This window comes from Felis catus, chromosome E1 (genome assembly GCF_018350175.1).
Source record: "Felis catus isolate Fca126 chromosome E1, F.catus_Fca126_mat1.0, whole genome shotgun sequence".
Classification (NCBI taxonomy): Eukaryota; Metazoa; Chordata; class Mammalia; order Carnivora; family Felidae; genus Felis; species Felis catus.
Window position 1 is genome coordinate 35,920,635 of NC_058381.1, and position 11,396 is coordinate 35,932,030.

The following is an 11,396-nucleotide window of genomic DNA, read 5'->3' on the forward strand; positions in this document are numbered from 1 at the left end:
CAAGAGAAGGAAAGGAAAGGCATTGAGAAGGAAGAAATTAAAAAAAAAAAAAAAAAAAAAGGAAGAAATCAAACTGTCTTTGTTCACAGATGAACATGATCGTCTATACAGAAAATCTGCAAGACTTGACAATAAAAAGTCCCGGAGCTAATAAGTAATCGCAGAATACAAGGTTAATATACAAAAGGCAATCACGGGGCGCCTGGGTGGCGCAGTCGGTTAAGCGTCCGACTTCAGCCAGGTCACGATCTCGCGGTCCGGGAGTTCGAGCCCCGCGACGGGCTCTGGGCTGATGGCTCGGAGCCTGGAGCCTGTTTCCGATTCTGTGTCTCCCTCTCTCTCTGCCCCTCCCCCATTCATGCTCTGTCTCTCTCCCAAAAATAAATAAAAGTTGAAAAAAAAATTTTTTTTAAACAAAAGGCAATCACTTTCCTATATACCGGCAATGAATGAAATTAAAAACACATTGTCATCTATATTAGCATCCCCCCAAAGGAAATACTTAGATATAAATCTAACAACATATGTGTAAGATCTCTGTGAGGAAAGCTACAGAACTCTGATGAAAGATATCAAAGCAGCGCTAAATAAATGGAGAGACATTCCATGCTCATGGATTACAGAGCTCAGTTTTGTCAAGATCTCCATTCTTCCCAACTTGATCTACAGATCCAGCGTCATCCTAAATCAAAATACCAGCAAGTTATTTTGTGGCTATCGACAAAATGATTGTAAAATGTAATATGGGAAGCAAAAGCCCCAGAGTAGCCAACTTGGTACTGAAGGAGAAAGACAAAGTCAGACGACTCATGCTACTTGTCACCAAGACTTACCATGAAGCCACACTAATCAAAGCAACTGTGGTATTGGCAAAGGAATAGACAAATAAACGAAGGAAAAGAATAGAGAGCCCAGAAACGGAGCCAAATGAATACAGTCGATTGATCTTTGACAAAGGAGCAAACGCAATACAATGGCGGAAATGTAGCCTTTTCAACAAATGGTACTGGAACAACGTAGACATCCACCTGCATCCAGACAGAATCCACCTGCATCCACCTGCATCCAGACAGAATCTATTAGGTGCTTCGCAAAAAATTGACCCAAAGTGGATCAGAGATCTAAATGCAAAGCGCAAAACTGTAAAACTCCTAGAAGATAACACAGGAGAAAACCTAGTTGATCTTGAGTATGGTGATGACTTTTTATTTATTTCTAAGCTTTTTCTAAGATTTGAGTAATGTCTCCACCCAACATAGGGCTCGAACCTACAACCCCAAGATCAGGAGTTGCATGCTCCACCAACTGAGCCAGACAGGCACCCCGCTGATGACTTTTTATTTTTTATTATCCTTTCTTTTTTTTTATAGTGAAAAAATGCGTATGTAGGTTTAGCCAGCTGGACTCAGCTTAGTGATCCCAATTTTGTCGGCCACATCCAAAGCATCATAGTCAGGAGCCAGTCGGATATAGGCCTTCTTTTCTCCATCGGGCCTCATCAGAGTGTTGACCTTGGCCACATCAATGTCATAGAGCTTCTTCACAGCCTGTTTGATCTGGTGCTTATTGGCCTTGACATCTACAATGAACACAAGTGTGTTGCTGTCTTCCATTTTTTTCATGGGTGACTTGGTAGTCATGGGGAACTTGATGATGGCATAGTGGCCAAGCTTGTTTCTCTTGTGGGTGGTCTTTCCAGGATATTTGGGCTGCCTTTGGAGATGTGGTGTCTTGGGCCATCAGAATGTAGGTGACGTGCAGATCTTTTTTCTATGACTGTGAACGCCTTTCAGCACCGCTTTCTTGGCCTTCAAAGCCTTTCCTTTGGCTTTGGGTTTGGGAGGGGCAGGGGCTTCCTTCTTTGCCTTCAGCACCATCTTCATGAAATGATGACTTTTTAGATACAACACCAAAAGCACAACCCAAGAAAGAAATCATTGATGAGCTGGATTTGATAAAATTTAAAACTTCCGGGGTACCTGGGTGCCTCAGTCCATGAAGTGTCCCACTTCGGCTCATGTCATGATCTCACGGTTTGTGGGTTTGAGTCCCACGTTGGGCTCTGTGCTGACAGTTCAAAGCCTGGAGCCTGCTTCAGATTCTGTGTCTCCCTCTCTCTCTGCCCCTGCTTACACTCTCTCTCTCTCTCTCTCTCTCAAAATAAATAAAAACATTAAAAAATTTTTTTAAATAAAAAATAACTAAATAAATTTGAAACTTCTGCTCTGTGAAAGGCGATGTCAGGAGAACAAGGAGACCAGCCACAGACTGGGAGAAAATACTTGCAAAGGACACATGTGACAAAGAACTGTGGCCCAGAATATACCAAGAACTCTTAAAAGTCAACAATAAGAAGGGGCGCCTGGGTGGCTCAGTCGGTGGAGCGTCCGACTTCGGCTCAGGTCATGATCTCGCGGTCTGTGGGTTTGAGCCCTGTGTCGGGCTCTGTGCTGACAGCTCAGAGCCTGGAGCCTGTTTCGGATTCTGTGTCTCCCTCTCTCTCTGCCCCTCCCCTGTTCATGCTCTCTCTCTCTGTCTCAAAAATAAATTAATTAAAAAAAAAAAAGTCAACAATAAGAAAATGAACAACCTGATCCAAAAATGGGCAAAAGACCTGAACAGACACCTCTTCAGAGAAGCTATCCAGATGGCAAGGAAGCATACGAAAAGATGTTCAACAGCCTATGTCATCAGGAAATCGCGAATCAAAACAATAGTGACATACCGCTACCCACCTATTGGAATGGCCCCAACCCAAAGCACTGCCAGCACCAAATGCTGGCGAGGACGTGCGGTGGCGGGGACTCTCAGTCACTGCTGGTGGGATGCACAAACGGTACAGCCACTCTGGAAGATAATTTGGCGGTTTCTTGATGCTTACAGCGGTGGCTTCGTGTCATTTACACATTCGTCCAAACCCACTGAAGGTGAACTCTAGGGTAGATAACGGACTTCAGGGGACATGATGTGTCTGTGTAGTTTTATCCACTATAGCGCAGGTGTAGTGTGGGATGGAGTTGGTGGGGAAGGATGCGTGTGACCAGCACAGAGGATATGGGGGAACCTGGTATTTCCCCCTTAATTTTGCTGCGGACCTAAAACTGCTCTAAAAAAAACAAAGCTTATTTAATTGACAAGAAGAGAAGAGAGAACTAAGGGAAGAACTTTTGTCCTCGCCGTTTGGGTTACGGAGGGATAGCGCAGATGAAGAATGAGTCCTTGTTGCATTTTGAGCGCGTCGAGTCTGAGATGTTGGCATTTTTAGGTAACCAGAAAATTGGGCATAGGAGAGAGGGGGTGAGAGAGCCGTGGGGGCCACCGTGGCACTAAGTCACATGAGCCGGGAAGACAGGGAGGGAGGAACAGGCCCAGAAGGGGACCCGGAAGCTCTGGCCTTGGGGCGGTGGCCCAGGCAGCCATGTTCGGGCAATACAGGGGAGACAGTGGCTCAGGCCAGCTGAGGCCCTCAGACGACCGGAGGGTGAGTCTCAGGGGGCCCCACTGGGTCCCACAAGGAGGGGGCCAACCGGGGTGGGAGTGGATGGGGCTGGGAGAAGGGAGTGAATGGCTTTCTCCCCGAATCTGGAACTTGCCGGGGAGGGTGAGAGGGCAGAGGCCTGGGAGGGCGGCAGGGCTCAGAGAAGGTGTTTATAGGGTGAGGGAAGTGGGAGCGTGTTTATAGACTAAGGGGACAGACTCTGAGAGAATCCAGAGCACAGGTGGAGGAGTAAGGGACTTTCATGGCTTATTTCGATTTATTGTGGAAAAGGTATTACACCAACTCTTAAAACATTTTTTTGGGAAAACTCCCATAATCACACCCCTCGACTCGCTCAAAGATTCCTTTTCTTCTAATGTGAAGAAGTTTTTCCTGGCAGAAGGGAAGGGAACCCAAGGAGGTCCTGTCCCAAGACCTTGGCCTTCCCAGAGCCTAGTGGATGCGGGGGCTGGATGGGGGGAGGAGAAGGCTGGAATGGGGGAGGGAATTGGGGGGACACAGGGGGGGCTGCGGGGTGGGGGGGAGCAGGGGACCGGGGGTGCCAGGCTGGGATTTAATACAGAATCATCAGAAATGGCTCCAAACCTTGTGTCCTCCCCGACGTCCTTGTGGCCGCCCTGCTCAACACGCCCAGCCCTGACCCCCGCGCGTGGAGGAGGACGTGGGGAGGGTCGTGGCGCGAGTGGGGGAAGCCGGCCGTAATTGAATCCAGGGGCCTCCAGACAGAGGCCAATGGCTTTTCCCGGCCTAATTAGAGGGATTTTTTTTTTTTTAAACCCAGGAAACAAATCCATATGGTCTGCGATTCTTTTCTCAGGCTCTTTACCCTCCTGAAGTCGTAAATGTCGTGGGCTTTTTAGCACCGGAGCCTGGGGAAGGGGGACGGCCCCCAGGCTTAGGTTTCTCAGCGGGGGCCCAGTCCAGGATCTGGGGCCCCCAGGGCCAGGGTCCGCCCCCCCCCCACCTCAGCTCCCTCTGCTGGTCCTGGCAGGCAGCCTCCGTCCCCCACCCACGCAAGCTCCCCCTTCTCCCCCAGGGCTCTCCCCTGGCCAAAAACGCTCCCCCCCCCAATGCAGCCCTTCTTTGCCGCTGACCAGTCCATCCGCGTGGCCTCCCCTCGGCCTCCCTCCGCCTCCCCCGTCACCCCTGGGAGGATGCCCAGGGCTCTTTGTCTCCGTGCTGTCCTTCATGTGGGGCCTGCTTCTGCCATCAGAAGGGGAGGTGACCAGAGACCAGAATCATGCCTTTCGCATCAGTCTGGGGGCTTCTTAGCGGTTGCTCTACACGGTTGGAAAATCTTCTCTAAAGGACAGAAGACGCTGAGGTTGGGTCTAAGGCAGGAGGGAGCGTGCAGAGCTTTGCTGTGCTGTTTGCACTGGGATGGCTCAGAGTGTGGGACAGACTGGAACCTCGGGCCCAGACCCCTGGGCAGCCTTCCCCGGGCATCTGGGTCCTCTCCACAGAACCAGGGCAGCAAGCGAATGGGGAGAGGTTGAGGTTTGCTGTAAAACCAAGAGACAGGCTCCCCCCGGTCGGTGGTGAGTGACCTCGCTCGGGGCCTTCTAAGCTAGGAGGTCAGTTGAGCCCTGGGGTGCATGCTGGCGAGGGCAGGCGCATGCAGAAGGAGCCGGCTTCTGCCCCCAGAATCCTCCAGAACGCGTTGAGCTTCGGGGGTCTGTGGGTAGAAACGTCTTGCCCTGGAGATCCCTGCCCCAAGGGGATTGTGACAAGAGTCACGAGGTCTCGAAACGGGTTCCCACCTCTGCTGTATCTCCATGGTGTGACCTTGCGACAGTCGCTCTGCCTCCTGGAGCCTCAGTTTCCTCATCTGTACAGTGGGGCGGTTGTGCTAATGGTTGTCCATCAGGCACAGCGCTAGGTGTGGGGGACTAATCAGTAAGAGCCAGACCCTTGTTCCTGAGCTTACGGTTCGGGTGAAAGGCAGAAGGGACTTTACCAGAAGCCTAAGAGGGGTTGTGTGGGGGGATACATGGAGGACAGCAGCCCAGAAAGCAGACAGGTGTCTGATGCATTAGTCTCCGGTCCCGTGTCAGCTGCGGCCAAACTCAGCCATCGTCCCCCTGACTTTCCTGCCCCCACCCCCCACCCCCCACCCACAGTCTTCCTTCCAGCTCCCGTCCAGAGGGCCAGGCTATGTCTGTCTTGCAGGCTGGTGTCTGTGGGTGGCTTCTCCTTCTCCACATCGTCAGCCAAGAACGGGGGAAGGCGAGAGCTGCCGGCCTGGCTGGAGCCAGAGGGACGACGGTGAATGGCTTTTGCCAAACCGTGTCAAGCTGGATTAAATCACAGGGCTGGCCTGCGTTAATCCGTTCCTCTTCCCCACCCCCCCACCCCCACCCCGAGCGCCATTCGGGTTTTCCCTGGAGTGGCAGTGTCCTCGCTGGGTGGTGTGAAGTCTCCATGTGGAAGTGGGTACGAGCAGACCGGAGGGAGATGGGCTGGGCTCCCTCCAGGGGAAAGGGAGGCGATCAGCCTTCCACGGGCTTTTGAGAACCTAGTGGTCGCCCAGGTACCGGAGAAAGGGGAACATGGTAAGGATGGGAAAGGGTTGCAGAGAGGAATCAGCTTATAATCTCATAGAAGAGTTCTTCAAAGCTATCAAGATAAAAATCTAATAAAAGATGCGAAGTGAGGACCCCCCCCCCCCCCCGCAAGCGGAGTAGAGCCCTTTCTATGCAACGTGAGAGGCCGATCTGGGAGGGCTTCCTGGAGGAGCTGGAAAAGGGATGAGGCTACAGATGGGGCCCCACAGGCTGCAGGTGCAGCCGGAAAGACCTCAGATGGGGAGCCTGGCCTGTCCTCAGGAAACGCAGGCCACATCGTCTGGCTGCAGGGGGAGAGGCTGGAAAGGCAGGGCGGGGTTCCTATGGGATCTCCGACGCCAGGGTGGGGGTGACGACGACTCAGATGTCCACCGTGACCCCGGGGTGTGCCAGCTCTAGCCTCCCATGTGTTCACTTTACGTTTCACAGCACACCTTCCGGGGAGCTTTGTCGATTCCCATTTTATAGCTGAGAAACAAAGGCTCGCCGGGCCTGAGACCCCAGAGCTTAGGAAGCAGCAAGGCTGGGGTTTGAACCGAGCACGGCGTGACTCTAAACCTTACGCTCTTTCTACTTGCGTCCCTTGGGGGATGGAGGCGAAACACCCAGCAGGAAGGGTGGGAGGAGTGTTCTGGCAGGGCCGTGGAGCCTTCATTTTAGGGGTCCAGGGACGGTCCCTGTGGGGCTGCCCAGGGGGATCCAGCAAGAGCCCAGGGTAGACGGAGGACCGGGGTGTCTTGAAACGGCAGACTCAGCTGAACCCCAGATTGAGGTCTCGGACGGGCAGAGTGGTGGGCAGCTGAGGACGCGCAGAAGGGTCCGGGCACAGGGTTGCAGGCTGGCCACGGTGGTCTTCTTGCCCCCTCCACCAGGCCTGGCCTATGTGGCTCTGTGCCAGGCTCCCCGTGGCGCCAGCCTCCTGCCGCCTGGGGGGGGGGGGCTGGGAGCAGAGGGGAGGGGGGGGCGGTGGCGGCATCGAGGTTAAGACACCGGGCTCTGAACTGGGATCCCCTTTCTTCTTCCCCTGGTGGGTTCCAGCTGTCCCTGCCACTCTGCGGGAGGGGGGCAGTGGATTCTAGAAGGGGAAGAGATTTCGGAAGCATTTGAATGGGGTCGGCTTATTTTCACCCTCCATCCTTTTGTCTGAATTCCAGTCCCCGCTCCCGGCTCCCTGCCTCCCCAGCCCTGCCCCTTGCCCCAGCCCTTCCTCGACGGAGACTCTGTTGACGGAGGGTTGCCGGGCATCGGGGCACCTGCTCCAAGTGCGGGTCCGTCTGAAATGGCTTCCATGCCAGTCTGCCATGCCGGCTTGCCTGCTGTTAAGGGAAGCATGCTCCCAGATTGGGAGCTAAGCCCCCACCCCTGGCACCCTCCCTGCCCCCTCGTCCCTTGAGCAGCCTGCACCTGGTATTGTGGGCAGGGTGGGGGTGGGGGTGCCACAATCTGGCCTGGAGGCAGCCTTCCCGCCCCAGGCCCCCCCCCCTCGCCTGAGTCACTGTTCAGGGGTTTGTCTTGCCCCGGGGTTTCTGGCAGCCTCCTTGGAGAGGTGTGAGGCAGGTCTCAGCCTGATAGGCGTGTGGCACTCTGTGGGCACGTGCTCAGCCCATGTGTGGCCCCAGGAAGAGGCGGGACTTGGTGCCCAGAGCTGTCCAGGTGGCTTCTGCATGAATCTGACGTGATCCTGGCGCGGGTGGGGGACGAGACGGGGAGGGCCCCGAGGACCACAGCGCAGTCCCCTTTGCTGGCCTGGACTGTCGAGGGTGTGGAATATCACACAGAGGGGCTGGGCTGATGGAGCCGGGCCCAAGAGGGAGTCCAAGAGGAGAGGGATGGTTCAAGGTCAGCCCTCCTTGACCATGGAGATCCCCTCCTTCCTCCAGGCAAACCCCATCTCCTTCCCCTCCCAGCAAAGCTTCTAGGAGACTTCTACGCGGGCTCCCTCGTCTCACCTGCCACCTTTTCCTTGGGCCACTGCCATCTGTCTCCTGCACCCCCTCCTCCAGCCCAGAGGCTCATCCCAGCCCCCTCCCTCCCAGGCGTCCCCGCAGTTCTGGCATCGGGGATCACCTGTTCCTCCTGCATACTTAACAGTGAGTGAAAGCCCGCTCCTCCTCCAGGGCTCCCGACTCTACCAACAGCACCATCATGCCCTTGGCTGTCACAGCCGGAGACCGGGAGTCGTGTAGACTCCTCTCCGCTGTGCCGTTTCCCATCTGATCCGATGCCAGAGCCGGCTCATTCCCCCCTCCTTAATATTTCCCGAGTTGCTTCCCTCTCTTCCTCCCCACTGCTAGTTTTCTTGCCTGAAGCACCAGCCTCCCAGCTGGGCTTCCTGCCTCTCCTTCCAGAACACTCTCCTGCTTAGATAACTCCGGTAGCTCCCCGGTCAGTCCAAATTCCCCAGCCCGGCATTGGGGTCCCCTCTAGACCCAGGCCGATTTTCGCCTTATTGCCACTGTTATTCATGCCGGTCAAAGGGGACTCCTCCCTGTCCTTCATTCTTTTGTCTTTGTTCCCCCGGTTCCTCTGCCTGGAACATTCTTCCCACCTTTTCTCCCCCATCCCCCACGATCCGAATCCTGACCATGGTTCAAGGCTCGGGTCTCTGCAGGGGATCCTCCTCGGGTTCCTGCAGCCACGAGGACTCCCTCCATCTTCATAACCCCAGTGCCTCTTGGTTGCCCTCGAATCTTGACGCCCGTGGTGTTTCACGGCGATTCTTACTAGAAAGAACCACTTGGGTCTGGAGGTGTGGTCTCGCTCGGGTTGCCTGGTGAGGAGGAAGGAACTCAGATGTTGGTCTAGGATTGGGGCTACGTTTGTCCTTTCGGGCCCCCTTTGGCTAACTGTACCTCAATGTCCCTCACTCTCGGTCCCCATGCTTCAAGTGGGGCGACCCTCCTGCCTCGGGGGTGGGGCGTGTGACCTCCACCGTAGCCCGTCAGTGGTGGCCATTCCACGGCCACAGGGATAGGCCAGTTAGAACCAAGGATGCCTGGAGACTTTCACAGAGCTTCTAGAACGGAGGCATGTTCTCATTGCCACGGACCTGAAGCTGTGCAGCCATCGTCTCACCACCAGGGAATCGTCTGGGGAAGGAAGTGAAGGCGAGAGATAGAGACAGAGAAGCTAGGCCCTGGGATGCCATTGGAGCCTCTGAGTCAAGCTGTGCCTAGAGCCGGCCCTACCCCAGGACCTTTGACTTCGGATGGACAGTGCATTCCCTTAAACCACCCGGGGCTGGGTTTTCGCCCTCTTGCAACACAGAGGATCTGAACTGGTACCCGGGGTGAGGAGAGGGGAGATCCCAGGTGGCTGGCTTCCCGGCCGTCAGCACCACCTTCCAGGAGGTCATCGTGTGACCTCCCTCGGCTCCGAGGTTGACCAATGGAAGCGTGGCTGCTCCGTGCCCCTGGCCCGCACATCCGGTGCGGACTGCTGCCATCCCAAGGTCCGTAGGAGTAGAATGAGAACCATCTGGACTGTTGATGGAAGCCTTAGGCCTCGGGGTAGGGCTGGGCCCCTGGAATGTGGACACTGAGCCCCAAGCCCAGGCCAGAGAACGTTGCGGACTTCTCAGGGGGGCGTCAGGCAGAAGGACGACCGGCTTCTATGAGTCACTAAAATATGGGAGGGGGGTGGGAGTATTCCCAGACTTTTCCAAAGAGAGCATCAGAGCAGGGAGGAGACCCGATTCTACCTTTCCCAGGAGCCCTTTGGGAATGTTGCTGGAAGCAGCCGGGAGCAGGGATTGCCGGGAAGGAAGCACAGGGATTGGGATGTGCCCGGATGCTGTGGGAAGAGGGCTGGACGCACGCAGTGCCCTGGGAGGGCTGGGGGGTGAGGGCTGGACTGCTCCTGAGTATTCTTCCATGAAAGAGCCCTAGGAGAACGTTCCTGGCATCCTCTAACACGGTTGGGGGACTGGAGCAGATAGAAATGGGGTGTGGAAATGGGGAGTCCTGTGCAAAGCCCTAACTTTCAGTGGGGCCTGGGAGGACTCCCCCTGCCCGCAGGGACGCAGAGAGCCTCTCAGCATCTCCCCCAGGGGAACAACCGGGTGCCTATATGATGAAGGTGCTGCCCCAGAGACTGGCCTGGGCATATGCTGACAACTAGGGGGCTTTGCTGGGGCTGGAGAGGGCTCTGGAGGCTGGGGCAGGGCCGGGCAGGCAGATTGCTGTAGGGAGCCTGGTGTAGCTGGGAGGGTCGGCAGGAGGGCAGGGGTGTTGGGGGGAGTCAGAAAAGAGGGAGCAGGTCCCCCTCTTGCCTCTGTTCTTCTATGCCCCAGAAGCCCGGGGGGCTCGGTCTTGTCCCCTGGCCTTCTGCCCACCAGCTGCCACCAAGCTGGAGGGGAATCTGCTTTGCATTATCAGAGGAGCCGCCTCCCCCAGGCATATGGTCAGCAGAACCCCTCCCCCCCCCCCCCCCGCCAGCCTGGAGCATCATGGGAAATGTCTTCTCCTGACCCCAGCTCTGGCCCAGCCCCCTGGAGCACTGGGCTATGGGCTCTGTGGCCCCACCACACCCCTCCCCACTGGATGGAGAGGCCTTTCACATGGTTCTAATCTGATCTCAGCTTCGTGGAAAAGAGAGGAAGGAGGCACTGGGGGAAGACAAGGGGCCCCGATGGGTGGGCAAAGATGAAGGGTCTCATCCTCCAGCCCAGAGAATGAAAGAGATAAAGGGAGGTTTCCCAGCCTGAGCAGAGAACAGAGAGGCCGTGGGGATGGGCAGCGGGGGTGGGAGGGGGGAGCCCTAGGCTGCAGGCCTAAGGATACTGATGACGCAAGAAGAAGCATCTATCTGTCCCCTGAGCCCACTGGGGGTTCCAAACGCATCCCTACTCTGGGGGGTATGGCTCTCTAAAGCTGAGCTGCCCAACGTAATAACCACTAGCCACATACAGCTACGAGCACTTGAAATGGGGCTAGTCCAAACTGAGGTATGCTGTAAGCAGAAAATACACACCGAATTTTGAAAACCAAGTAAGGGGAAAAAAAATGTATCCTGTTTCATTAATAATTAAAAAATATTGATTATATGGTGAAATAATGCTTTGGTTATATTGGGCTAAAGTTCATTTCACCCGGTCCTTTTCCCTCTTGTAATGTGGCTACTAGAAAATTTTTAAAAATCACGTATGTTCCAATATTTCTATTGGACAGGGCCGTTTTAGAGCACGTTCAATTCATTCATTTATTCAACACATTTTTATTGGGTGCCAGCTATATGCCAGGCGAGGTGCTGAAGATTAGAAGGTGAGCAAAACCAGACCCTGTCTCTGGATTCCTGGCATTTACAATAATCAAAAAATCACTCAGATGGTGCCC

At 55.1% G+C, this 11,396-nt stretch overlaps 1 pseudogene; it reads right to left on the reverse strand.

Annotated features, from left to right (window-relative positions):
* Positions 1-1,391: 1,391 nt before the first annotated feature.
* LOC101101268 lies at positions 1,392-1,883 on the reverse strand (annotated as a pseudogene).
* Positions 1,884-11,396: the final 9,513 nt, after the last annotated feature.